This window comes from Pleurodeles waltl, chromosome 11 (genome assembly GCF_031143425.1).
Source record: "Pleurodeles waltl isolate 20211129_DDA chromosome 11, aPleWal1.hap1.20221129, whole genome shotgun sequence".
Classification (NCBI taxonomy): domain Eukaryota; kingdom Metazoa; phylum Chordata; class Amphibia; order Caudata; family Salamandridae; genus Pleurodeles; species Pleurodeles waltl.
In genome coordinates this window covers 891,696,544-891,723,511 of record NC_090450.1, presented here as the reverse complement: position 1 = coordinate 891,723,511, position 26,968 = coordinate 891,696,544, and the positions used below count along the sequence as shown (strand labels likewise).

Here is a 26,968-nt window from a genome sequence, read left to right as displayed (position 1 = left end):
CGATGCTGTCGCCACTCTCCCACTGGGTGTTCCCGCCCACCAAATTTATAATGGGGCCCTGTTAGATGTTTCTTGTTGGCGTGGTCTCCCTTAACTTTTTGCCTCTGTTTCCCAGGTTGTTGATTTGTGCTGGACTCTGTTTTTGTTACTCTGGGCACTGCTAACCAGTGTTAAAGTGCAAGTGCTCCTATACAAAATGTGTATTTGGTTCAACCATGAATGGCATATTTGACTTACTAGTAAGTCCCTAGTAAAGTGCACTAGAGGTGCCCAGGGCCTATAAATCAAATGCTATTAGTGGGCCTGCATCACTGGTTGTGCCACCCACATTAGCAGCTCTGTAAACATGGCTCAGGCCTGCCACTGCAGTTTTAAACTGTAAATTCAACTTGGCAAGTGTATCCACTTGCCAGGCCTAAACTGTCCCTTTTCTTACATGTAAGACACCCCTAAGGTAGGCCCTAGGTACCCCAAGGGCAGGGTGCAGTGTATGGCTAAGGTAGAACATATAGTAATGTGTTTTATATGTCCTAACAGTGAAATATTGCTAAATTCATTTTTCACTGTTGCAAGCCCTGTCCCTCTCATAGTTTAACATGGGGGCTACCTTTAAATCTGATTAAAGTGTAGATTCCCTTTGGTAGCAGAAAGACATGTGGAGTTAGGGGTCTCTGAGCTCACAATTTAAAAATAAATCTTTTAGTAAAGTTGATTTTAAGACTGTGTGTTTGAAAATGCCACTTTTAGAAATTGAGCATTTTCTTGCTTAAACCATTTCTGTGACTCTGCCTGTTTGTGGATTCCCTGTCTGGGTCAGTTTGACAGTTGGGCTGGTTGCACCTCTCACTAGACAGTGACACAAAGTGGCCTGGGGTGTAGTTTTCATTTCCTGATGAGCCATCTGTGCTAGGAGGGAAGGAGGAGTAGTGACTCACACCTGAAATGGCTGTGCCTGCCCTCACACAATGCATTCTCCAACCCCCTGGTGTGTGTCTGGGGCCTGGCCTGGCAAAGGCAGGATTTCACAGTCAAGAGAGACTTTCCCTTGACGTAGGCCTACTTCAAAGGGCAAAATGGGTATAAGAAGGGCACCCAAAACCACAAACTTTAGAACACTTCTGGAAACCAAGAGAAACCACTGCTTGGAGAAGAGCTGAAGAGCTGAGGAAGAAGAGCTGCCCTGCCTGTGACTGTGCTTTGTGGAGCTATCCTGCAGTTGCTGCTTCTCTCTGTTCTAGAGGACAAAGACTGGACTTTGTGTTGACTTCCTTCTTGTGAAGAACTCTGCAACTGCTTGATTTAGAGTGCGCCTCGTGTTGTTTGAAGTCTCAGGGACAGCAAAGACTTCTCTCTGCTGGCAGCCCAAGAGTGAGAAATCCACGCACCGACCGCTGTGCGGGGAAAAGATCGACGCAACTCCGATCTGCAGCTGAAAAATCGCCGCGCCGCCAGCTTCGCAGCTGAAAATCGATGCTTGCCTGCAACGTGACTGGAAGATTGACGCCCGAGCTGGGGAAATGACGTGCCGCATCGCTGACGGAGGCTGGTGAGATCCCAACCCGCTCTGAGTGGTTTTCAGAGCATAGTGTGGTTGATTTTCTGATGCAAACACCGCTGGGCGTGTAAAAACAACTCAAGGCCTGCCCGGACCAGAGAGTGCTGACTGGATCAACGCATCGCTCTGCTGCAGAGAAAAGAAATGACGCACGCCGACCCGACTAAAGAAGAAATGACGCAAGGTCTCATCGTGAGTGAAATCAATGCATCGCAAGCCCTTTTTGATGCACACTCGCCCATGTGGGGTTATTTTTGACGCACCCAAGGTACATTTCCACACTAACAGCGTTAGCATTGTCTTTAAAATTACAAGAAGACTCTTTTTGCCTTTTTAGTGATCACCTGACTTGTGTATTGTGTTTTTTTGGCGTTTTGGTCTTGTTTTGTTTAGATAAATATTCTCTATTTTTCTAAACCTGTGTTGTGTCATTTTTTAGTGTTTTCATTAAGTTACTGTGTGTGTTGGTACACATACTTTACACCTAGCACTCTGAAGTTAAGCTTACTGCTTGTGCCAAGCTACCAAGGTGGTAAGCAGTGTTTAGCTGAGGGTGATTCTCTTCTACCCTGACTAGAGTGAGGGTCCTTGCTTGGACAGGGGGTAACCTGACTGCCAACCAAAGACCCATTTCTAACAGGCCTTAAATGTGAATTTAAAAAACAATTGAAGAGATTAATATCATAATTAATGCTTTAGTTAACCTGAAAGGATCAAATTAATTATGACATCTGTTATCCGTTGAATGTTTGCTACCTCCAGGTTGCGAAGAATGTGTACTAGCCTATATGATTTAAATATTGAGATATTTACAAGTGTGACTGAAGGGGTCCGACCTGTTCACACCTTTTCATATCTCTCAAACCTGCCTATGAAAGTCAGTCCACGGTTAAAATTGCCTAGATGCCTGGTAACACCATGTCATGTGTGACTCTTTCAGTCAGTCAATGGCAAGTTGCATTATGGAACTTGCAGCTTCACATTTTTAAAGTTGTATGGATGAGTTCAAAACATATTATGCAGAGTGATGCTGTCTAAAAATCTATAACTGACTAAATGTGCTGGGCATGATATTAGACCCTTTAACATGTAAGTAAGATATGCAGCTACCTATAAATAGCCAGTGAACATAATTTGACTTGATGAGCAATCACAAAACTGCCCTTATCTTTTATGTTGAAAGTCACATACATGACTTTTTATCTTCTGGGTGCGAGGAAAGCATTTTATCACAAAATCAGTTACTCATGGCTAGAATGTGGGCAATTACTACCAGCTATATTTCTTTAGTAATGGCTGTGAGGCTTGCACGTGATTGTGTATTACCAGAAAGAAAGGCATAGGGCCATGTGTATCAATCCATTTTTCATTCCCAAACAGGGCAATTTGCTAAATTTGACAGTTTGCAAACGCAAAATAGCATTTCCAAATGTATGAAAGGCATTGGAAGTCTAATTTTAGGAAATCACAATTGTTTGTGATTTTCGAAAATTACAACTCTGTTAGACTTGGCATCATTGGCATGGCCTCCCCTAACTCTTTGCTTCTATTTCCCAGGTTGTTTCTGTGTGCTGGGCTCTGTGTTTGTTGTTTTTGTTTGCTCTGGACACTTTACCACTGCCTATTAGTGCTAAAGTGTAAGTGTTCCCTGTTTAATTTGTATATGTACATTGGCTTATCCATGATTGGCATATCTGATTTACTAGTAAGTCCCTAATAAAGTGCACTAGAGGTGCCCTGGGCCTGTAAATCAATTGCTACTAGTAGGCCTGCAGCACAGGTTGTGCCACCCTCATTATTAGCCCTGTAAATTTGGCTCAGACCTGCCACTGCAGTGTCTCTGTGTGCAGTTTTAAACTGCCAGTTCGACTTGGCAAGTGTACCCACATGCCAGGCCTAAACATTCCTTTTCTATACATGTAAGGCACACCTAAGGTAGGCCCTAGGGAGCCCCTGGACAGGGTGCAGTGTATGTTAAATATGGGACATGTACTTATGTGTTTTACATGTCCAGGCAGTGAAATACCGCCATGTTAAAGATGGGATGTGTATTTATGTGTTTTACATGTCCTGGCAGTGAAATACGGCCAAATTCGTTTTTCACTGTTGTAAGGCCTATCTCTCTCTCTCATAGGTTAACGCGGGGGCTGCCTTTAAATATTATTAAAGTGCAGGTTCTCTTTGGGAGCAGATAATCACAATTTAAAAATACTTTTTTAGTGAAGTTGATTTTGAGATTGTGTGTTTGAAAATGTCACTTGTAGAAAGTGAGCATTTTCTTGCTTACACCATTCTGTGACTCTGCTTGTTTGTCGATTCCCTGTCTGGGTCAGTTTGACAGTTGGGCTGTTTGCACCTGTCCTCTAAACAGTGACACAAAGGGAGCTGGGGTGTAGCCTGCACATCCTGATGGGCCATCTGGGCTGAAGGGAGGGGAGGAGTGGTCACTTACACCTGAAAGGGCTGTGCCTGCCCTCACACAATGCAGTCTCCAACCCCCTGGTGTGTGTCTGGGACCTGGCCTGCGCAAGGCAGGATCTTATAAACATCAGAGACTTCTCTTTGAAGTAGGCCTACTTCAAAGGCAGAAAGGGGTATAAGAAGAGCACCTAAAACCCCTGAAAATCAGATTACTTCGGGAACCAAGAGGAACCTCTGCCAAGGAGAAGAGTTGGAAGCTGGAGGAGTACTGCCCCTTTGCCTGTGACTGTGCTTTGCTGGGTTGGCCAACAGTAGCTGCTTCTACCTGAGAGACGACAAAGACTGACTTTTGTGTGACTTCCCACTGGTGAAGAATCTCCAAGGGCTTGAACTGAGCTTGTCTCCTGTTGTTGAAGTCTCTGGGACATCAAAGACTTCTCTCTGCCAGCACTTGGGCTTCATGCTGAGAGTCCTGCCTGCCAAGTGGTGCCCTAATCTGTCTTTAGCCATTGAAAGGCAAAGCTGGTGGAAAAGGCCAGAAATCCACTCAAAGACTGCAGTGCGGGCAAACTTTCAACGCACCCTCCATCCTACAGCTGAGAAACGACGCGTCGCCAGCCTCAGGGCTAAAATTGACGTTCCACCTACATCGCGGCTGGGAGATCGATGCAACGCAGCTATAGAAATGATGCGCAACACCAGCAGGAGTTACTGTTAATGACGCAAGCCCCATGCAGTGCAGTTTCTTGACACAGTGCAATCGGATTTCGACACAATATCACTGGGTGCAGAAAATCAACACGAAGCCTGCCCGGACCCGAGGTGCCCCACCGGATCGACGCATTGCTGTCTTGGGGGAGAGAAGAAACAACACATGCCTACCGGAGCGGAGAAGGAACAACGCACTTTCTCGCTTGCAGGTAAGAAATCGACACATCGCTGGCCTTTTTGCGACACAGACTCGCCCGTGCAGCTTTATTTTTAACGCTACCCAGGTACTTTTGCACACCAACAATATTCTCACTGTTTTCTAAAGGATTTAAGACTCTTTTTCTTTTTAAATTCAGAACTTGACTTGTGTATGTTGGATGTTTGTTGTTTTGGTCTTGTTTTGTTAAGATAAACATTATCTATTTGTCTAAACCTGTGTTGTGTCATTTTGTAGTGTTTTCACTGAGTTACTGTGTGTGTTGGTACAAATACTTTTCACGTTGCTTCTGAAGTTAAGCCTGCCTGCTCATGCCATGCTACCAATGTGGTGAGCCGGGGTTAACTAAGAGTGATTCTCCTTTACCCTGACCTGACCAGATTGCGGGCCCTTGCTTGGACAGGGGGGAACCTGACTGCCAACCAAAGACCCCATTTCTAACAGACTACAAATAGGGAATTGCAACTTGCAATTCTTTAAATAGAAAATCGCAAATAGGAATTTCCTGTTTGCGATTCCCCAAGCACATGGACAAAGCATTTCCTAAATGTAAAATGGGCATTTAGGGACTGCTAATACCATTGACTCCAAGTGGATGTAACCATGTGCAATTTTAAAAAATGCATAAAAAATGCATTTTTTAAAGTGTCATGTAGAATACATATGACAGTAGGGCATGTGTGCACTTTACATGTGCATCATTTACTTTAGGGATACATAAAAAGGGGCCTTAGGGCCCCTAGGCACCCTTCATTTTGTATTTCATAATTTGCAATTTCCTATTAGGAAATAACAAATTAGGAAATACAAAACCATTAGCACCTGAATGGAGTCACATTTCCTTATAGCGATTCCCTAATAGTGATTGCGACTCTGTAGGAATCGCTATTAGCGAATCACTATTTTGTTGCATACCATTTTGCATTTTCTAAATAGCAATTACCTATAATTTGCTATTTAAGAATTGCAAAATAGAACTTTGATGCATATGGCCCATGGAGACCACCCTTCTCAGCACTTTACCAGCAATCGAACAGAAGGTTCAAACAGAGTTACACAACAGAAGCACACTGCACATGAACCCTAGTAAAAATTGACTTTGCTCTACCTGTACAACCCCTATGTCAATATTTCACCCATTCCAAATCTACAGGGCCAAATGAACCCATATATCGTGTCACCATTGTTTGCTGCTATAATTTTACAACCAAATATAAACGGAGGGCTATGTTTTTGGTTCACTTCAATGCAACAAGGTCGACTAAAAAATAGCAGAGTATGCTGATTTGTGACAAAAAGGCTTAATAAGAAGAAGTATTGGTCCTGAATAAATAGCTCTGCTTTTACGTTTACAAAGCATGTGATTGACAAAACCAGTATTTTAAAATTACGATTGCTGCTGCAAAAAAATGAGCATATGTTGAAACTCGCAATGGGGTGTTATCACAGTGAGCAATCTATCACCGAGAAATAAAATGAAGGACAGTTCACTGGAACTGGACCTGCTGTATGTGACTTGTGGGCTGCACCTGTTCCTACTTGTACCCAGCATTGACAAGTGTGCTCCAAGAGTCAGTTTGCTGGCATCCTGTATGGCTATTGAGACACAACAAGCTGCTAGAGAGCTTTTTCTCCTGAAGTGGCAAGCTAACCATGACCAATTGGACTGGGACTGGGCCCTGCTGGTAGCCTCTGCTGCAGAGAATCCTGTCCCCTAAGTGTTGCCTCTGAGGTCCTGGGAGCCATGGAGGAGACCAATAGGAACACCTACAGAACAGTGCTTAATTTGAGCCAGCGGTTTTCAGTGCAGGGCACCGGCACTTATTTTTTAAGTCTGGCACTTATATTCTGCCTCAACCGTTTATTATGAACAAAAGACACATATGGGAAAGACAGAGGAAGAGAAAAATGAAAAACGTCACAAAGAGAGAAAGAAGAAAGCTGCAAGAATGGCATGAAGGGGCAGGGTGTGGCTGTAAATAGATTAAAGAGGCCCAAGGTAGCTTCAGGATTACGCTGCCTCAGTATTCTGTGCTTGCACATTTAATTGTAGTAGCCGGGGAATTCAGAGGAGAGCTTTGGGAACCGATACGTTTTTATTTTAAAGTTAAGCACTGCTCTAGAGAGTCTGAAAAGCTGGGACTTCCAACTCCTCATGACCTCCAGAACATTAGCATGACCTAGTGGCAAAGGTGTCTGGTTTTTAGATGACTTCATCATATGTAACGGCAGACTTAACTCTCTGGAAAATCTTAAGCTTTATGAAAAATACTAAGTTTGAAGGTAGAAATCTTTACCATGTCAAGACGCAAAAAGCCCAACCTAAGGAAGGTGTTTGCAGGCACAAAATTTGAATTTTCTAGCTTAGAGCATTTCCCTCAAAACTGATTTCTAGAGGATCTTGCTGATACAACCCCCATCCTTGCCTTGCAGGAGGAATTTGACCTCCATTTCAGAGACTAAGGGTCTGGTTTATGTGTTGGAGGTATGGATACTCCATCACTCCAACATAATTGTCAGCTCATCCAATGTAAATGTAGGAGGACCTTAGGTTCTGTTATGGTGGTGACTACTCTGTCACCACCTTAGCCAAAACTCTCCTATGGTGCAATGGAGTAAGGGCTGTTGGAGAAATAAATGTATCTCCATCCACCCTGATTAGGTGGGTGGACATGCAGCCATTTTTTTACTGCCCATCCTCACCAGGCAAACTCTGGTGTGAGGCACAGTAAAATGCGACTACTGTTCCCTGGCCATGGGAGATGAATCCCATGGCAAAGGAAGCATTACTTTTTTATTATGAAAATAAAAAAACAAAACTATTTTGTGCGGGGCTGTGCCATACTGACACAGCATTGTATCAAACAAAGATATGCATTGACAGAAACTGCCATGATGTCAGTTCTTGGGGCATTCTCTCTGCCTTTAGGATGGAGTAATTTACACCATCCCCATGGCGGAATAATGGGCTAATCGTCAAATTATAAATCAGGTCATAAGTCGGAAGGTAAAATATTTATCCAGGACTACTCCCTTGTGGAATCCAACCTCTGCTCTTTTGAAGTCTGCCTAAAGTCAAGCCTAGATAACGGCCAACCACAAGCGGTGATTTCTGAGTGGAGCGTTACTTTTTCTTTACACTTTTGCCCCAGAAATGAAATATATATATATTAATCTGGTTCCCCTTATTACATTTTAGCCATTTTGACATCAATGTACTTATTAAAAATTACTCTATTATTGGAAATTGGTGATGGGATTTTTATTATGTTGTGTGTTGACTTTTTAACTATTTTGGTACTGATAAATATTTTGCACAGCTTTCCTTAAGTTAAGCCTGCCTGTGCCATAGATACCAGGGGCTGAGCCCAGGATTATTTATTGAACTTGTGTGTTGGACTTGATATGAGTTTTGACTAGTGAAGGGCTCACATCCTCCCTAACTAATAACGTTATTTCTTACAGTTCCTAATTGCACAAAATCATGGCTACGATTCGGAAATTGAAGTAGCACAGTGTTCTGGCACATATACTGTCCCCAAAGGTGTTTAGTGGTCTCATGTCATATGACACTGTCAGCCAATTTGGGTTCCTTTTTCTAACCGTGCATTTTATTCTGGGACTTGTAGATTCAATGTTACTTGCAAACGTATCAAATCAAATCAAATCATTAGCATTTGTAAAGCGCGCTACTCACCCGTGCGGGTCTCAAGGCGCTAGGGGGGAAAGGGGGGGTTATCGCTGCTCGAACAGCCAAGTCTTTAGGAGTCTCCGGAAAGCGGAGTGGTCCTGGGTGGTCCTGAGGCTGGTGGGGAGGGAGTTCCAGGTCTTGGCCGCCAGGAAGGAGAAAGATCTCCCACCCGCCGTGGAGCGGCGGGTGCGAGGGACGGCAGTAAGTGCGAGGCCAGCGGAGCGGAGGGGGCGGATGGGGACGTAGAAGCTGAGGCGTCTGTTGAGGTATTCCGGTCCCTTGTTGTGGAGGGCTTTGTGTGCGTGGGTGAGAAGACGGAAGGTGATCCTTTTGCTGACTGGGAGCCAATGCAGGTGTCTCAGGTGTGCGGAGATGTGGCTGTTGCGGGGTACGTCGAGGATGAGGCGGGCCGAGGCGTTTTGGATGCGTTGCAGGCGGTTTTGGAGTTTGGCGGTGGTCCCGGCGTAGAGGGTGTTGCCGTAGTCCAGGCGACTCGTGACAAGGGCGTGGGTCACGGTTTTTCTGGTGTCGGCGGGGATCCAGCGGAAGATCTTGCGGAGCATGCGGAGAGTGAGGAAGCAGGCGGAGGACACGGCGTTGACTTGCTTGGTCATGGTGAGAAGAGGGTCCAAGATGAAGCCGAGGTTGCGGGCGTGGTCTGCGGGGGTCGGTGCGGTGCCGAGGGCCGTGGGCCACCAGGAGTCGTCCCAGGCGGACGGGGTGTTGCCGAGGATGAGGACTTCCGTTTTTTCAGAGTTCAGCTTTAGGCGGCTGAGCCTCATCCAATCTGCGACGTCCTTCATACCCTCTTGTAGGTTGGTCTTGGCGCTGGCGGGGTCCTTGGTGAGGGAGAGTACAAGTTGGGTGTCGTCGGCGTAGGAGGTGATGATGATGTCGTGCTTGCGTACGATGTCGGCGAGGGGGCTCATGTAGACATTGAAGAGTGTCGGGCTGAGCGATGAGCCTTGAGGTACGCCGCAGATGATCTTGGTGGGTTCTGAGCGAAACGGAGGGAGGTAAACTCTTTGGGAGCGGTTAGCGAGGAAGGAGGCGATCCAGTCCAGGGCCTGGCCTTGGATCCCGGTGGAGCGTAGGCGGGTGATTAGGGTGCGGTGACAGACGGTGTCAAAGGCAGCCGAGAGGTCGAGGAGAATGAGGGCGACTGTTTCACCGTTGTCCATCAGGGTTCTGATGTCGTCTGTGACTGAGATGAGGGCGGTTTCCGTGCTGTGGTTGGTTCGGAATCCGGTTTGTGAAGGGTCGAGCAGGTTGTTGTCTTCCAGGAAGGTGGTCAGCTGTTTGTTGACGGTCTTTTCTATTACCTTGGCTGGGAAAGGTAGAAGAGAGATGGGGCGGAAGTTTTTCAGGTCGCTTGGGTCAGCCGTAGGTTTCTTTAGTAGGGCGTTGACTTCAGCGTGCTTCCAGCATTCGGGGAAGGTAGCAGAAGAAAAAGAAGAGTTGATGACGGTCTGGAGGTGCGGGGCGATGATGTCGTCGGCTTTGTTAAAGATGAAGTGCGGGCAGGGGTCCGAAGGGGCGCCGGAGTGGATAGAGTTCATGATGGATTTGGTTTCTTCCGTGTTGATGTGGGTCCAGTTGTTGAGGGTGATGTCCGGGGAAGCGGGTTCAGTGGTGTATGGTTGGGTCTGGTGTCCGAAGCTGTCGTGGAGGTCGCTGATCTTGCGATGGAAGAAAGTGGCGAGGGATTCGCACAAATCCTGTGAGGGCGTGACGGCGTTGGCGCTGGCGCTGGGGTTGGAGAACTCTTTGACGATGCTGAAGAGTTCTCTGCTGTTGTGGCTGTTTTTGTCTAGTCTGTCGGTGAAAAAGTTCCTTTTGGCAGTGCGGATCAGGTGGTGGTGTTCGCGTGTAGCGTTCTTGAGGGCGGTCATGTTGTCAGCGGTGTGGTCCTTGCGCCAGGCCTTCTCAAGGGCACGACAAGTTTTCTTTGATTCTTTGAGGGTGTCAGAGAACCAGAGAGGTTTTTTGGTGTTGGTCTGTCGATGCGTGCGTTTGAGGGGAGCAAGGTTGTCAGCGCAGTTGGAGATCCAGTTTGTGAGGTTGAGAGCTGCGTCGTTGGGGTCGGTGGTGAGGGTGGGTTGGTTGGCGGCGAGAGCGGAGAAGAGTTGCTCTTCAGGGATCTTGTTCCACTGTCGACGAGGGATGGGTTGAGTGCGGAGGTGGGAGGTCTCGCGTCGGAATGTGAAGTGGACGCAGCTGTGGTCGGTCCAGTGCAGGGCAGAGGTGTGGCTGAAGAAGACGTGTTTGCTGGCGGAGAAGATAGGGTCGAGCGTGTGTCCGGCGATGTGGGTGGCGGTGTTCACCAGTTGTTTGAGGCCGAGGTTGGCGAGGTTGTCGAGCAGGGTGGTGGTGTTGGGGTCGTTGTTTTGTTCCAGATGGAAGTTGAGGTCGCCTAGGAGGATGTAGTCCGGTGAGGCGAGGGCGTGCGGGGAGATGAAGTCGGCGATGGCGTCGCTGAAAGAGGCGCGAGGTCCGGGAGGACGGTAGACGAGGGATCCTCTGAGGGTGGTCCTTGGGTCGGTGCGAATCTGAAAATGCAGGTGTTCAGCGGCGAGGGGGGGGTCTTCGGTGGAGGTGGTGACGCTGATGGAGTCTTTGAAGATGATGGCGACACCTCCTCCTACTTGGTTGGTGCGGTCTTTTCTGGAGATCTTGTAGCCTTCGGGGATGGCGGTAGCGATGTCTGGAGCAGAGGAGGCGTTCATCCATGTCTCCGTGATGAAGGCGACGTCCGGGGCTGTGGAGTCCAGGAGGTCCCAAAGTTCAACGGCGTATGAACGTATGAATGCAAAAATCCCAGCATGCAAAATGCGTTTTCTGAAAAAGAACCTATGCTGCCTAGGATGTCACACATGACAAGGGAGCATATGCCAGTCTTATGCTGTTCCTACAGTTAAGTGTCATTTTACTGCAATATGGCACACAAAGCATTCTAGTACTTGTACATCAGGCGTGAACGTTTTGTTCAGTCCTGGTTTTATTTTTTTGCTTTCCTTTACTTGTAGTTTTGTTTTTCTCAATATCAAGCAAGGCCAAATTCCACAAAGTAAACAAATAACAGGACTGAATTCCTGCACAGCTTGTAACAAATTCAGGGCTATGAACTCACGTTTCTGTGGATTTTAACACATCACTGCAGCATTTTCTAATTGTGAACATCAATTATATACCATTTGGAAGAGATTCCAGCTAAAGAAACGAAACTATTCCGATGGGGCTATTTCAGAGGTCTGCTCAGCGTTGTTTTTACATTTCTCTCACTTTTTCACAGCTAAGAGAGTGCTTTACAGAGGGAAACGAGTTGCAATGCTCCTCTGTTACCCCTAGCAACTGCGTGGAGTGCAACTAACTGTTATGCCATTTGCCTTACCAAGCACTTATGGGGTGTTGTGCATCTTATTAAATGCTCATTAGAATTTACACAAATCACAGGGAACAATCATTGTTTTGCTTGCAAACATTTACCTAGCAGCCAAACAGTTAGCAAATGATCTTTACAGGAAGATTAGAAAAAAGAAATTAAGGAAACGAGCATGCAAATACACCATTTTGCCCTACATCTCTGCAATCTTCGATAGAATGGGATGTATTGCAGATGGCACAATTAGAGTCATTCAAGTCATGCTTTAAAGATCACCATTCCAACTAATAGTGTAAAAAGCAAACACATTAAAGGAAGACAATGGGATGCCTTCCTGCAGTAGCTCGAAGGCGTTTTTAATACTTACCATTTCGGTATGCTAAACTTTGAATAATTAACCTCTCCCGTGCATGGTCACAATGATTTCTGGCCACAACTCTCGACATGATGCTGTTGGAAGGTGAATTCTGACAACATTTTACCACAAACACGTTTCAATTAATGGCTTTAAGGCATTTGTTAATGCTATTTTTGGGAAAATATTACACTCTTAGGGGCCAATTCTTAGAGATGTTGTTTTCTTCTGTACGCAACGAGATGTGAATGTTTTCCATCCTTTGTGAAAATATGCACGTTGTTATTTCTGGTATTCTTGATCAATGAAGATCTTACTTTGCATTCTTGGGATCTGAGGGAAAATGATAGAGGCACACCTTCTCATATTTTAAATGGAGCTTGCTTAAGGTGGAGATACTAATCTGTGGTGATAAATTACTCTGGACTCCAGGTGCCAAGCCTGAGTGACTGGGGGCTTTTCCTCAACCGGCCTCACTTTTCAGAATGCCGGGAGATAGATTTTTTTTTTTTTTTACTGCAACACAGCTCCAAAGTTTGTTGCTGCATTTTGAAAGAAAGAGAAAACAGTAAAGAGCCCTATTTATTAAAAAATGGCCTGGTGCCTAGTGACATACACGGACTTTGCACCATGATGCAGAGGTTGTGTGTGTTGTTAGCATACGTTCAATGTGTGGAATGTTTGTCATATGCTGCTACGTCCACATGCCTACTGTGCTCACCAAGTTCCAATGCCTACCTGTACACCTGGCAGCAACTTGAAAGCTCTACACCTCACTGTCAGAGAACCACATTTCCTGGCCAGCAATTTCAAAAACTATTTATCCCCTGGGAATTATCTCTTCAGGCTACTGTTTTCTTCAAGGGTATCCCGATCATAAGATTTTGACCAGAGGTCATGCTTTTGGTATCTAGATAACCCTCTCTGAAATTTCTTTCCTTCTGTCATTGGCCTAATCACCTATCAGTTTGCAAAATGTTAAAGGTGTGTTTTTTGTTCACTTCTGAGAACTTTCAAGGATTTGTCTTCAGGTGTGCATGTGCTCCTGCAAGTAACTAAAACATTCCATCTCTCTGTGAGCATATTTTATCCTTCACTCTGATGGCAATGTCTTCTCATGCTTCTTTTTACTTTATTTGCAGATACAAGCATGTTATGGCAGAGTGATTGGGTATATTTGATGCTTCATGTTCACAATCTTCAGTCTCAAGTGGTTTTCACAGCTTGACCTCACACATCATCATAAGAAAAGGTAAGTTACATTGATTAAAATCTTTATCACACCAAAGTATGTAAGTAATTGGGGATTTTCAAAAGCGCTATAACAATATTCTATAATTACAGGAAGGCCCAACTTTTAGACATTCTTTTCACTGCAAGCATACTGCTATGTGGAGGTCGAGAGGAACCTATCACAATCTACATTGTCCGTATGGTACATTATTCATCCTTAATTGTGACCAACGTGTAATTTCACATTTTAGACCTCCCATTTTCTTGGTTTATGGTGGTCTTGCCAACAAATTTTGTTATTTAGTAATGCATGTGTCATGACAACATCGAGCTTGTGACAAACTGGACCTTGTTTACTAAACAATCCTACAGCCCTTCATTTATTTATTTATTCCTGGGTTATAAGGCATTATAAAACGTGAAAATAAGGCAGGATGATTTATTTTACTCAAAATCGAACCAGGTGAGTTTCTTTGAAATTTAAATCAACATTGAAGTGCAATTCAGTGCCTGGGGTTTTCGAAGTTTTGACCATATCTAAATGGCACAAACAAGATTTGTTTTAACAATAAATAGGCTCACAACACATATAAGTAAATGCTTGAAAACAATCTTAAAAAAAGATGAAAAATATTCAAACAAATTGAATTTAATAAAAAAACAATTGTATATGATTCTGTTAGTGTGCTTGGTGGAATAAGTGCTATTATACTGATAGAATGTGTTACCCTCTTGTTTGTAATATATTGGGTATGCAAAATAGCAAGTGTTCTGAATTTTTGAGGAGTAAAGTGCAATATAATATTCACTGCACCAAACTCCGCATGTTACACAAATGCCATATTGTTTTCCCCTGTCAAATTTTATCATGTTTGACCTGCCGAATTTTAATGAAATATGATGCATTTAACACATCTGATAATTACTATACTATATAACTCAGAATTCTGACTTTGTGCAAACAGGAGTCAAAAGACCACCACCCACTAATAATTATGGTCATAGTGTAAAAAAAACAAATAATGCTTTTTAATATTCACATTTGGTTTGGGTAAAACATTCTTCTTGAGTTCATAATAGCTAATTTCCAGGATTGTCATTCAGATCTACAATTAGTCTCGCGCTAGAAAAAGCTTTGCATACTCTTAATTATACTAGAATTAATATCAGTGACAAGTTGTGCACTATAAAACTCAAAGAACAGACGAAAAGGACTTGGTGATCCTTGCCTGAAAAGATATTATGGTTTTTAGTTTACATTGCTCTCTTAGAGGTAACATACTCGAGTGTATTTAAGTACCTGAAACGTTAGATATCACTATACTTTGATTGGTGCTTATATAGAAAATGTCACTTTGAAATATTGAGTCAAATGTTTGTTTTGTCACATCTATAATTTTGCAATTTGTACACACAGATCGTCTGTCATTCATGGATATTATTTGTGTGATGCTAGCCCAAGTAAGCAAATTGGTACCATGAACAAGGGAGTGTGCCTGCGAGTTAAAATAGGTTTTCTATTTTACCTTTGACAATGCTGTTGTCAACTTATTGTGCTGCCACTTTTCTTCACCAATTTCCTTATCTCATTTATCAAATAACCTTGCCATAGTCTCATAGCATAGAATCAAAATCCAGCTCCATAAATATTTGTATTTCTTAACTAGTTTGTGTAAAACATCAACCAAAATTTCACACAGATAGTTTTTATTATATTCGATTTTTAAGCATTTCTTAAAATTGTAAGTATTTAAGTGTCACATTTTTAGATTAGCCACCTTAAGACTTCAAGATCACTAAAAGGGTCTAACATCTTTGAAAGATCCAAATAATTTGCTTACAGAGGATGATAGGAACTGGAATGTGTGTGATATAAAGCAAATCATTAGTATTTGTAAAAAGTGTTAGTATTTGTAGAGGGGGCTGAGACACCACCTAAAGTAATAATCACAATCCTTCTAAGGGTAAATCACTAAAGTCACTAAATAAACCTAATCTTAACCTATGAGTAGCATGGTATAATGCATGCAGGCTTAAATTAGAGGCAATGTGTAAATATTTATGTAGTACTCAAAAAGTAAGAAAGTAAAACTAGAATGCAAGAAAAGTACCAAGCAAATTTAGAAAAATAGAGTACTTTTTAATAAATCAAATGGCACCAGAAATAACAAAACTCCAATAGGTAGAACTGAGTATCTGAATTTTTAAAGTTTAAATTAAAAGTAGCTCCAAAAAGCACAAACACAAATGTGGTTATCTGATTGTGCTAGTCCAGGTCAAAGTCAAAACTTAAGGCTGTCTGCCATGGAGAAGGTGTCGGATACAGGGACCAGGCTCATCCTGCTGGAAGAGTGAGGTCCCGGTGTCTTTGCCGATTATGGCAGGAAAGCTCAGAGTTGGTGAAGTCAAAGTTTGTCCCCCGGAAGACCTCAAAGGGTAGCTGCTCGGCTTTGGTCCTGATAAACTCTGTATGTTTGGACTGAAACACTTTTCTAGAATTGAGATCTCCTTTAACAAGGCAAAGAAGCGAGTAGAGCCTGACCGACAATTTTACATCAATGGCAGAGGCTTTGATGATGGTCCCAGCTTATGACGGTTCTCCAGACAGAAAGTTGGCAAAAAGTTACTAAGTCCCACTTCTTGCAGTTTGGAAGGAAGAAGTACACTCTAACTCCCCGAGGATCCAGACCTCGGGGACATCACTTGGGGTTGAGGGATCACTCCAATAAAGGCCAGCAGCATGGTTCAGGACAGGACCAGTTAGAAATGATCAGCTGGACAGTGGCAGGGTAAGGGCCTCTGAAGCTTGTTGTGTCCATGTAGCTCAAAGAAAAGTGTTTAGCCAACTCACCCTTGGAGTCACTTCTGGTGTTCTGGGTTCAAGGCAGGGAGGTCTAGTCTTACTTCAGGTCTCAGACAGCCAAGCAGTCTTTCTGTTCTTTAAGGATTGAGAAATGTTGTGAGGAGAGGTATGTGGAGCCCATTTTATGCCCCAATTCCAACCTGTGAGTGGATGGAAAGACTTTGTCGATCCCCTACTCCAGTTCTGGTGAGTACCTCTACCACCCTGCATTTGGTATTATGCTGACCAGAGAAAGAAAGGGGATGCAGGACTGATTGTGAGCTTCATCTCCCTGTGACAAGGTAGGCATCATTGGATGCTCAGGAAAGGGTTGGGCATAGACCCCCAAAGTCATCCTCTCAAGGGCAGAGTCCCCATCTTATCTCTCAGGGCCATTTTACCACTGTCTAGGAGCAATACACATCTTACCACAGAGGAGCCATCAGTGGGAAAGTGACATCTATACACTGGCAGAAAAGCCTTTTGGTTTTAGGCAGGAAAATGACAACTTTTTAAAAGTGTAATGTCCAAAATAGTAACATAAAATCCATCATTACTACTAAGGAGGATTTTCAATTACTATTGAAATGAGTCGTTCAACCACTGTTCTAGCTTCTCCAAAACTGAATTTATCACTTATTAATGGTAATCAGAAAAATGTGTTCACAATCAATTATTCCAACATATTGAATAATTCAACATACTTGCTAAGTTACTATCAGGTTTAAATCCTATCCACAGCATAAATTCAGTAATTCTAGACATCATGGACAACACACTCACAATAAAGGAACAGATTGACTCATGTTGTTTCAGCCTCCTTGACCTATTCTTAGTGTTCGACACAATCAATCATTAATAACTTCTGGAACTACTTGAACTCAGAATGGGACTTTCAGGCAACTTTCTCAAATGTTTCATATTTTCTCTATACAATCCTTGCAGCAAATCAGACTGGGAGACCCACTATCTAATGTGTCTGATGATAAAACAAAAGCTGCAGGTTCCACTATATCCTCCACACTTTTAAATCTTCACATATATGAGAAATGGGATTGTTGGTTGAGTGGGGTGTTCATCCTGCTCAAGCAACATCTACAGTCACTGTCAGGGGTGAACCACAAAAGTCACTAAATGAACCTGCGCTTAACCTTCTGGTAGCTTGGCACAAAAGCAGCCAGGCTTAACTTAGAGGCAACATGTAAAATATTTAAGCAGCACATCAACAGTAATAGAGTGAAAACACAACACAAGAAAAATCCCACTTAAATTTAGAAAAATAAATTAAATGTTAACAAATTACTTCACACTAAAAAGTCCAATTAGTAGAACCAGGGTTATGAATTTTAGAGTTTAAAGTAAAGCTAGCACCTAAAAACCAAAGCGACAACCACAGACATCTGGTTACATGAAACTGGGTCGAAGTCAGAAAATATGGCTGACTGTGGTGTAGCATGATGCCAATACAAAAAAGTGGATTGGACTCAGTTGGTGCTTACCTTTGGACTTAGAAGAAAGTTGACAAAAACCTGCTTGAGAAGATAAAGTTCAGCAGGGCAAGGCTGCAAGTGGTGACTAGGGAGGTGGAGTCATTGTTGGGGAGACATTGGATGAAGTTACAGTGAAGATTTCTACATCATTTTCAGCAGGATGAAGCTGGAGGCTGTAGCCGATGAGAGTTCCACAAGGATGGATACCCCTTCTGTGAAGGACTGCTGAACAAGATTTGCTGCTGTTTCAAAAAACGTTGTGGGAGCTGCTGTGAAGTCAGGCTGACTGGGAATGCACCTTGGGTAGATAGATGAGCAGGTTGGTCCCAATCTTCTCTCAGTTCTTAGACCAGTTTTTTGCCAAAACGTTTCGAAGTTCCAACATTTGGACTGTGGCTATCTGGGCCTCTTTAACACCAGCACCAAGGGCCAGGACTGAAGGGGTAACCACTTTGGGACTCACTACTGCTAGAACCTCCCACATTCAGGACAAAGAAGACGTACCCACGCACCTTCTCCATATCTGCCCCAGAATACAAAATTCCCTCCTTTTGGAGATCAAGTCTAATGCATCAACATCTGTCTTCAAGAGAGAGGTCAAAAGACTTTTACAAGACAGGTTCCTAACATATGGGTCTAGACTATGTTATGTTATGTGTATTTGTAAAACACACTATCACCCATTAGATTATCCTGGCAATGAGCAGGTGGGTCGGTGTGCCTAGCCTTGCCTGTAGTAGGTTGGTTAATTGAAAAGACAGATATTCTTGCTCTACCTACTATTCTCTGTTCAGTCTCAGGGTACTTTCTTGTAGTGACTCAGCTATCTATGCAGGAGCGTACTAGCATGGCAATGGAAGGGATGTCAGGGAAATGTTTAACCTATCCTAATAGGCTGATTTCTTTTGTTGCATTTATGTTGAATGTCATGAAACAGGTTTGCTTGTGATAGCTGATAATAAATGCCATTAAACAGAAAGGGTTTTTTAATGTACAGTGATTTGATACCCATGGTTCATGCTTTATAAAACTGTCTAAATGAAAGTAAAATGAATAATTTAAAACATGAGAATTTAGATCATCCCTTAGCAGTGACCTATAAGTAAAGCTCACTATTTTAAATTTTTACTGATTATTATACAGACAAAAACCCCTCCATCTTCCTGTCTGTATTTATTTCTAAATATGGAAGAATAAAGAAAATTGGTCTTCTTTTTAATGATTATCACTAATGTACCATATTTGTGAAGGAGAACACAAGCATTTTACTGTTGGTTAGAAGTGTGTTAATTCCTAGGACCAGAAAACAGGTTCAGAAAAAGAAGAAAAAAATCTCAGGTAATGCCAATCAAAAGATGATAATGTAATTTCCAACATTATTATTATTACTACTAGTCTTATTATTATTATGATTATTATTATGAAAGCACCACCCATCATCTTTTTCTGTAATGAGAATGAACACTTATCTCCTGCTGGAGCAGGATGAAGGCTGATTTGCATATGGGCCTAGTCTGTGGTGGCCTGGTGAGCAAAACAATGGTAGACTAGATATGGCGAGAGTAATTACCAGTGGTTGGGATTCATTAAAACATTATACCCATCACTTTTTTGTATTCTTCATATTAATCAGGTAGGTCACCATTTGGAATCCCCCATGATTGCCTGAAAATGTATGGTTTAGGTCTATAAAGGACAGCAGACCTCAGTCCCCACATTTGTATTCATAAACTGGCAAAAATTTGTAAAGCAGTCTGTGCCCATTAAAGAAACATGTGCTACTTTCAAAAATATTTCCCCTTTTCCAAGACATTGTGGGGAACTAGTTTTTCCCTAGACAATGTCTTTCTAACCCCAAGGCCACTCACATGATTCCCAAGTGGAAGCTGTCCCATGGGCACAGTTCCCCTGTGGCAAATCAGTTACCACCTCCCCACCTCTGTGGTCAGTAACTGGTGAAGTCCTTTTATAAGATGAAAAAAATTCACAAAGGGGCTTTTGTACCTTATGATGGTTTTGGCACTACTTTATGCATCATGAAAAAGTATTACACAAGGAGTTCATTACATTTTATCAGACAGTCCAAATGTTTTAAAGATGTTTTATTTGTGGGTGATAAGAGCAACATATCTTTAATCTGTGGATCAGGTTCCGCTGTCTGTGCCTAATGATAGCACTTTTTGAGCACCTAAATTGAATGTGGAAGAGCAAAGCATGTTGTGAATAATGGTACGAATCACAAAATATACCTTTGGCTCAAAATAATAGGTCAGTGCTCGGACACATTTCTGCAGATTGTGACATGCTTCATTTTGGGAAATGATATTACTTTGGCACTATTATCGGACATGGCTGTTTTCGTCTTTGAATATTGTGTCTTATTATTGCCCTCATCATGTTTTTATAGATACTATTATGGTTATGCTTTGCATATTGGCATCCCAGAAGTCCAACTAAGATGAAGTCAGTTTAGAGAAAAATTAGAAGCCTACAAGTAAATTTAAATGGAAAGAAGGAATTGTGAAACCCTGATCTTTCTGATCCTTATGTGAAAGACAAAGATTACATGTCAGAATCTTGGCCTGGCAAGAGTCTTTCAAGGCTTTGTTTCCATTAAAAAGTTCTATCCCCCTTACATTTTGTACCTACATTCCAAATAGAACTGAGGCCTCGGTAGGATGAGAATGTTTACCAACTCCTCAATAAATTAAAACGTGTTCATAAAGTAAATTACAACATCAAACTTAGCTTTCTATAGGATAGCTATGATATACCTCCTGTATCTCCAAAGCATGGCAAGCTAGGTAAGTGCCCATCCAAAACGATCTACTTGCTAAAAAGGAGTGCAAGATATTTCTTGACACTGAATATCAAACTATGAAACGTCTTTAGTTAAACCTTTCATTTTGGCAACCACCTACAATTCAAGAAAAGAAACACACTTTGGTTTCTTCAACAAATTTAAAAACTAAAATCTGCCTGTATGTGGTGCCTCTTTCCAGGTTGCTAACACTTTTAGAATGGTGACAGTGGCTGACAAGAATCTAGTTTCAAGGCTTTGAGTTCTAGAGGGATAAGGGATCCTTGCTGCAGATTTTCCAGTTGTTTAATTTCTTTTCTGCTGTAAAGTTGGTAACAAGGACCTTCATTCACTTATAAATTGCATTTAACAACTTTAGGGCCTAAGGTAGAGTTTTGGTTGACAGAACACTCCTTCAAAACTTGGCAGATATCCCGACCACTGTATAATAGGTTGTAACGCACTTATAATGCATGGGATTGGGTGAATAGCAGTCACTAATTTCTTTATAATTTGGGAATTGTGACACACCAAGTCTCCAATTATAAAGAAAAGACATCAGAAATCAACTATTATAAGGTTATTACAGCCGAGTTCTGACTTCACAATGCCTGCTGCAAGAACCAGCAGCCGAAGTGAAAGGCAGGTCAGATCATGGAGCACAATTAATACAGCAGAATGTTGCTTTTCTTTCTTCTGCTCTATTTTAACAGCTTACAATGACAAGCAGAGAGAATATGTTTATTTTTTGCACTCCTTAGATAGAGAATATCTAGATTCTTTCAGCATGTTTCTACACGTTTCGAGCTACTGCAGCTTTTTGTTTTTAACAGATTTGTATTGAACTTTTTCTAATATATGTTTGCAACAAATATCCAACAGATTTTTGATGTGTTTAATTTTACACTAGAGATTTTATTTTTATTCTTCATGTTTTCAAACATGCTTACTCTTTCACATGAAAGAGCTTCACACCAAGGTCTTAAGTAGTTTGTAGGAAAGGTGATGGTGTGAATTATATGGGATAAAGAGCCATCTGGCATACATGATAAGGGTATTGAGAGTCACCTCAGAGTTCCATAAACTCTGACTTTGGCCTCTGCCTCGTTCCTCAATGTGATTATGGAACACATTGGTGGCTTGCAGCACCCTTAAAATGTATGGCAAGGGTTACTTTTTCCCTAACATAATACAGCAAACAGGATATTCTCCACGTTCTTGAGTATCTAATTTGACAATCCTAAATAAGGCCATTAGTTTTTATAATGCCTCTCAACAGCTTCTTATATAGGATGACTGCCAACTTGATGGGAATTTAGGGGTCATAGAAACATGATTTAACAACCACTGAAGAATTGTATTTCTAAATGCTAATATGAATAGTCCTTCACTGTTTTTGGGAAACATTGCACTCGCTGTAAAGTACACACAATGTGACCTGTTGCACCATACTAGATTTATAAGAATAAAAAAAAAATGGCATTCTTTCGTTTTTCTTTTAAACCCCTTCTGCTCACTCATTACCTAATAGTAGGAAACATATTCCTACATGTAAATGCATAGATTTGGAGAAAATGTTTTAAATTCTTAAAAAATTCAACAAGCACTCCTAGAAAGCTATAGCACTCCTCCATAAGTATTTTAGTACATAAACATTTACATTTTTGTAAATGTAAGAGGTGTGCTTGTATACTTATTTAAATGTAACTCATACATTTATTTATTTACATTTGCTAACCTTTCTTTTCTTTGCATCTCCACAGGGATATTTTCCCCATTGATAATACCCTCTCATGCATATACCTCTAAATCATAAGAGTTCCCTTCCCACCATGAATAAAGATTTACTCCTACTTGACAGAAGTAAGTCTTTAACTATATAGAGGGTAGGAAATCACCTACTAAACATTTATGACTACCCCTGTTTGTGGTCCCCTGTGATAGGATTATGTAGGAACCGTTGCAGAGAGGCCTAGGTCTATGATAAATTATTATTGCTAGTTTAAATCTTCTGAATATGCCTATTATGAGCTCCCATTAGGTATACTGTGGCTAGCTTTACGTCTGTGCCATTACCAACAAATTTGAATATAGTTTTAATAATTGTTTTCTGGAAAATCATAATTGCAGTCCATTCCAAGTTTACCTCTGCTTTTCCTCCAAGAGATTAAGATGTTTCTCATGTCCTTTTTTATGCTTTTTTATCATCATCATTATTCCTCTAATAATTTTGGCAAGTCATTAATGTAAGGATTAAACAAGGTTGAAACTTTGACCCTCATTACGACTTCGGCGGTGTTTTCGTAATACCATAGAAGCCACGGGAGCCAAAAGACCCTCCCAGACTACCTCCTTGATGGACAAGGTAAGTGGATGGTCCGACAGCGGAGGGTGGTTTGTGTGCGTGTCTGCGTGTGTGAGTAATTGTGGACAGGGTGAGGGGGGCGGGGTGTGTGAGTAGTTGCAAATGGGGTGGGAGGTGAGTGAGTGAGTGTGGATCGGGAGGTGGGTGAGTGTGTGAGTGCGGGTGTGAGCGATTGAGTGTGTGAATGTGATTGAGTGGATGGAAGGGGTGAGTGCATATATGTGTGTGAATGTGCATGTAAATGCGCGGGGGTGAGTGTTTCTGTGAGTGGACGGGGGAATGGGTGCATGTTTGTGTGAATGAACAGGGAGAGTGCGTGTATGCGGTGCAGAAGTGTGGGGTGGTAATGTATGTATGTGCTGGGGAGAGGGGTGTGAACGTATGTATTCTCTGGGGGGGTGGGGTGTGAACATATGTATACACTGCGGGAGGGGGGAGTGAATGTGTTTGTGAGTGTGGTGTTTGTGTATGTATGTTAGTGTGAATGGGGGTGTATGACACGAGTGCATGGGTGAGTGGGGGTGTGTTTGTGTGTGGGAGTATGTGGGTGTGTGTATGTAGATGTGTGTGAGAGACCCTCAGCTTTTTCTGGTTGTGTGACCGTCAGAGAAATGCTAGTGGTCTTCTGCATTGTAAAAATGCTAGATGTATAAGGGCATCCACGGAAAAGATGCAGGACGGGCAGAGTATCCATGTTTGGCTTCGACCAAACCGCTGAACTCTTAATTTGGAGGTCTTAACCACCGGCCCGTCGGCCATGAGATCGCCACCGCAGCCCTGACAGTATTTGGACCACCAGGGTCGTAATGAGGGCCTTTGTCTGAATCCTAATTAGGGGTGGGCAGTAAACTCTGTTCCTCCAGCGGAGTTCGCTGAGTTTTGCCGACTATGTGCTCTGTTTTGAGCACAGAGTTCTGGAAAACCTCAGACAATCGCTATGTGGTGGAGTTTTTTCTCACGCACGGCTCACTAACCACGTTGGTGAGAGCGAGCAAGAAAATTGAGCACTAGATCACCTCCCAGTCAGATTTCTCAATGGTGGCGGTCATGGCAGGTCGCTACTGCTCGTATTGAGAAAGCTGTCATTCACTTTGAGAAAGCTGCCACTCGAGTTGAAAATCTACTCGAGTGGCAGAAAGAAGCAGCACCCTCTGGTGCACCCCTGGGTGGCTTTTCCGCCAAGTGCGGGACAAGTTCCTGGGGCTAAAAATCAGTGCGAGCAGTGCTACACATTGAGGCCCATATTTTTACTTTTTGACGCAAATCAGCGCCAGGGCAGATTTTCGTCAAAATGTTTACTGCCGGCTAACGCCATTCCAACGCGCCAGCCGGTCGCCTTATTTATGGAATTACATTAGCCGGCACAGCGGCCTGGCTTGCCTGAAAATAAATTACTCAAACTGGGCAGCGGAGGCGTAGGGAAGAATGGGGGTTGTGCGTCAAAGAATGGTGCAAGTCAGGTTAGAGTCAAAAATATTGGCTCCAACCTGACCTGTGCCATTTTTTGATGCACAACCCCCATGGAAATGACTCCTGTCTTAGCAAAGACAGGAGTCATGCCCCCCTGCCCAATGGCCATGCCCAGGGGACTTCTGTCCCCTGGGCATGGCCATTGGGCACAGTGGAATGTAGGGGGGCCCAAGTTAGGCCCCCCTATGCCACTCAGAAAAAATACAAAATTATACTTACCTGCACTTACATGCACTCACCATGGATGGGTCCCCCCCATCCATGGATGTCCTCCAGGGGTCGGCTAGGGTGGTAGGGGGTGTCCCTGGGTGCAGGGGAGGGCACCTGTGGACTGCTTCCATGGTCTCCCACCATGGAAAAGAACCCACAGGTCCCTTAACGCCTGCCCTGACCCAGGCGTTAATTTTTGCCGCAAATCGGGGTTTATGTCATTTTACGGCTCCGCCTCCCAGCCGTGCCCCATTTTTGCCCGGTTGGATAAATATGGCACACGGGTGTTTAAGTCATTTTTTGGACGGGAACGCCTACCTTGCATGTCATTAACACAAGGCGGTTTCACGCATCCAGAAAAAGAAACACACTGATATATTTTGACATTCGTGGGGTCTAACGTCAAAGTATAAATATGCTGTTAGGTTTGCGCCAAATTCGCGTAAAAAAAATGACACAAATCCGGTGCAAGCAGAGTATAAATATGCCCCTGAATTTCACCACTTGTGGAACTCCACAGAATCTCGTGAATTTTTTAGGTAACTCGAAAGGATTACGTGGAGTGAAACTACGTGGAAACCCGAATGTGCATGTTGTTTACATTGAAATGAAAGAGGTTTATGTAGAATCTTCAGGAGAAGAGATTATATGGTTCTTCTCTAGGGTTGAGGACATTGCCTGTGCGCTGTGATTTCTCCCCCTGATCTTTGGTAGCTGGATTGTTACCTGAAAAACTGAATGGTAATATTTGCTGCCATTCCTACATTCAAAAAGATTTCCTTTCAGAGCATTGATCAATGGTTAGCATGCCTTATTTCTCTCTCAGCATACTGTTCATCATCTTCTGAGTGAATTACCAGAGTACTAAAACCACCAAGTCTCTTGCTATTCATGAAATGTCTTTTTTAAATGTTTTTCATGTCACTCATAGGTTTTAGTGACATTCTGCTGTAGCACGCTGTAATTTGTTGATGTTGCCTTGCTGTGTCCTGCATTTCAGACTTTAAATTAAATCTTGTTCTTTTAAGACATTTCGCTCACCTATTATTAATCGAGGGCGCAATATGAAATCTCTTTTGTCTGTAACTACGGTTCTGCGGTGAGCACTGCACCAGCGTCTCGCAGTTTGAGCAATAGCTCACTCTTCGATAGCGCACAGTGGGCTAGAAGTAATAAGCAGGCGTTCTGACAGGTCTGAAAACCCCAGGGCATCTATTCACAATATGCAGTAAAAGCAGATCATTGACTAGACCATTTCTGCTAAAGGTGAAAGAATAAAGGAGTCGCAATTAGAAACTGGTTGAAGGCAAAAAAAACAACAACACCCTACTGGTGCTGCTAGAGTACCCCTGCCATCATCGCAGAGGGTGGGCTCATTTATAGCTGCCTCTAGTCCTGTTCCATAAAAGGTTCAAGGAAGAAAGCTGAAGATTGCTGTATTTATGGAGAATAATGTTTTAGGGTTCTGCTTATCAACAGAGTTACCAAATGCGAAGTAGATAAAAAGCCAATATCGAAAGGTGCATCAAATCAAGCCTGTAAATCTGCCATCTATAAATACGATCGGATGCCAACATGAAAGGAGAAATCAAAATATGAGAAATAAGTAATATGACCCTGTTAAATTAACCTATATTGTGCTAACGTATAATGAAATTAATGTTATGTCATGTTAAAAATATGACGAGCATACGTTTAAGCCATCATATTGCATTTGCATCACAAATTGCATTTTGTAGCACAACAGCCCTGCCAATCAAGCGCTACAATATGCAATTCACAAAACTTTGGCTGGAGATCTCTGCTCCTGCCTCATATTTTTCTGTGCAGAGATTTCCACCACAGTGGCAAACACCTCAACACACATTTGTAGTAAATGTTGAAGAAACGGAGGGTGGTGGGAAAAAGGAGAATAGTCATTCAGTAAAGAAAAATTAAGGAGGGGTTTGGGTGGGATATGCTAATAGGAAACACACACCCTCAAAACAGTAAGACCACTACTATTCATAAACTACACTTCTACAGTTACTATACCCCTAAAATGTCAAAACAGGCTTACATGTGCTCCAGCACAGATATGGACTAAGTCAAGATCACACATGGCTAGCCACTGGAACAACAAACTCCCATAGAAAACAATAGCGGCAAGATATTAAAATGCCACCCTATTGGAACTAATGTTCAATTCATTAAATTAGTTAAACATTTAAATGTTATCTTGAGTTT

At 42.7% G+C, this 26,968-nt stretch overlaps 1 protein-coding gene across 7 annotated transcripts in view; it reads left to right on the top strand.

Annotated features, from left to right (window-relative positions):
• The window catches only part of WSCD2 (WSC domain containing 2), a 1,176,783-nt gene that overhangs the window by 236,356 nt on the left and 913,459 nt on the right, over positions 1–26,968 (top strand). For 4 of the 7 annotated variants that reach the window (XM_069214798.1, XM_069214803.1, XM_069214801.1 and 1 more), the window contains exon 2: positions 13,475–13,584. The gene's annotated coding sequence lies outside the window, so the exon portion shown is untranslated. Of the gene's footprint in view, positions 1–13,474; positions 13,585–18,053; positions 18,217–26,968 lie in introns of all 7 variants that reach the window. The other 3 variants (XM_069214802.1, XM_069214797.1, XM_069214799.1) reach the window with 2 other exon arrangements.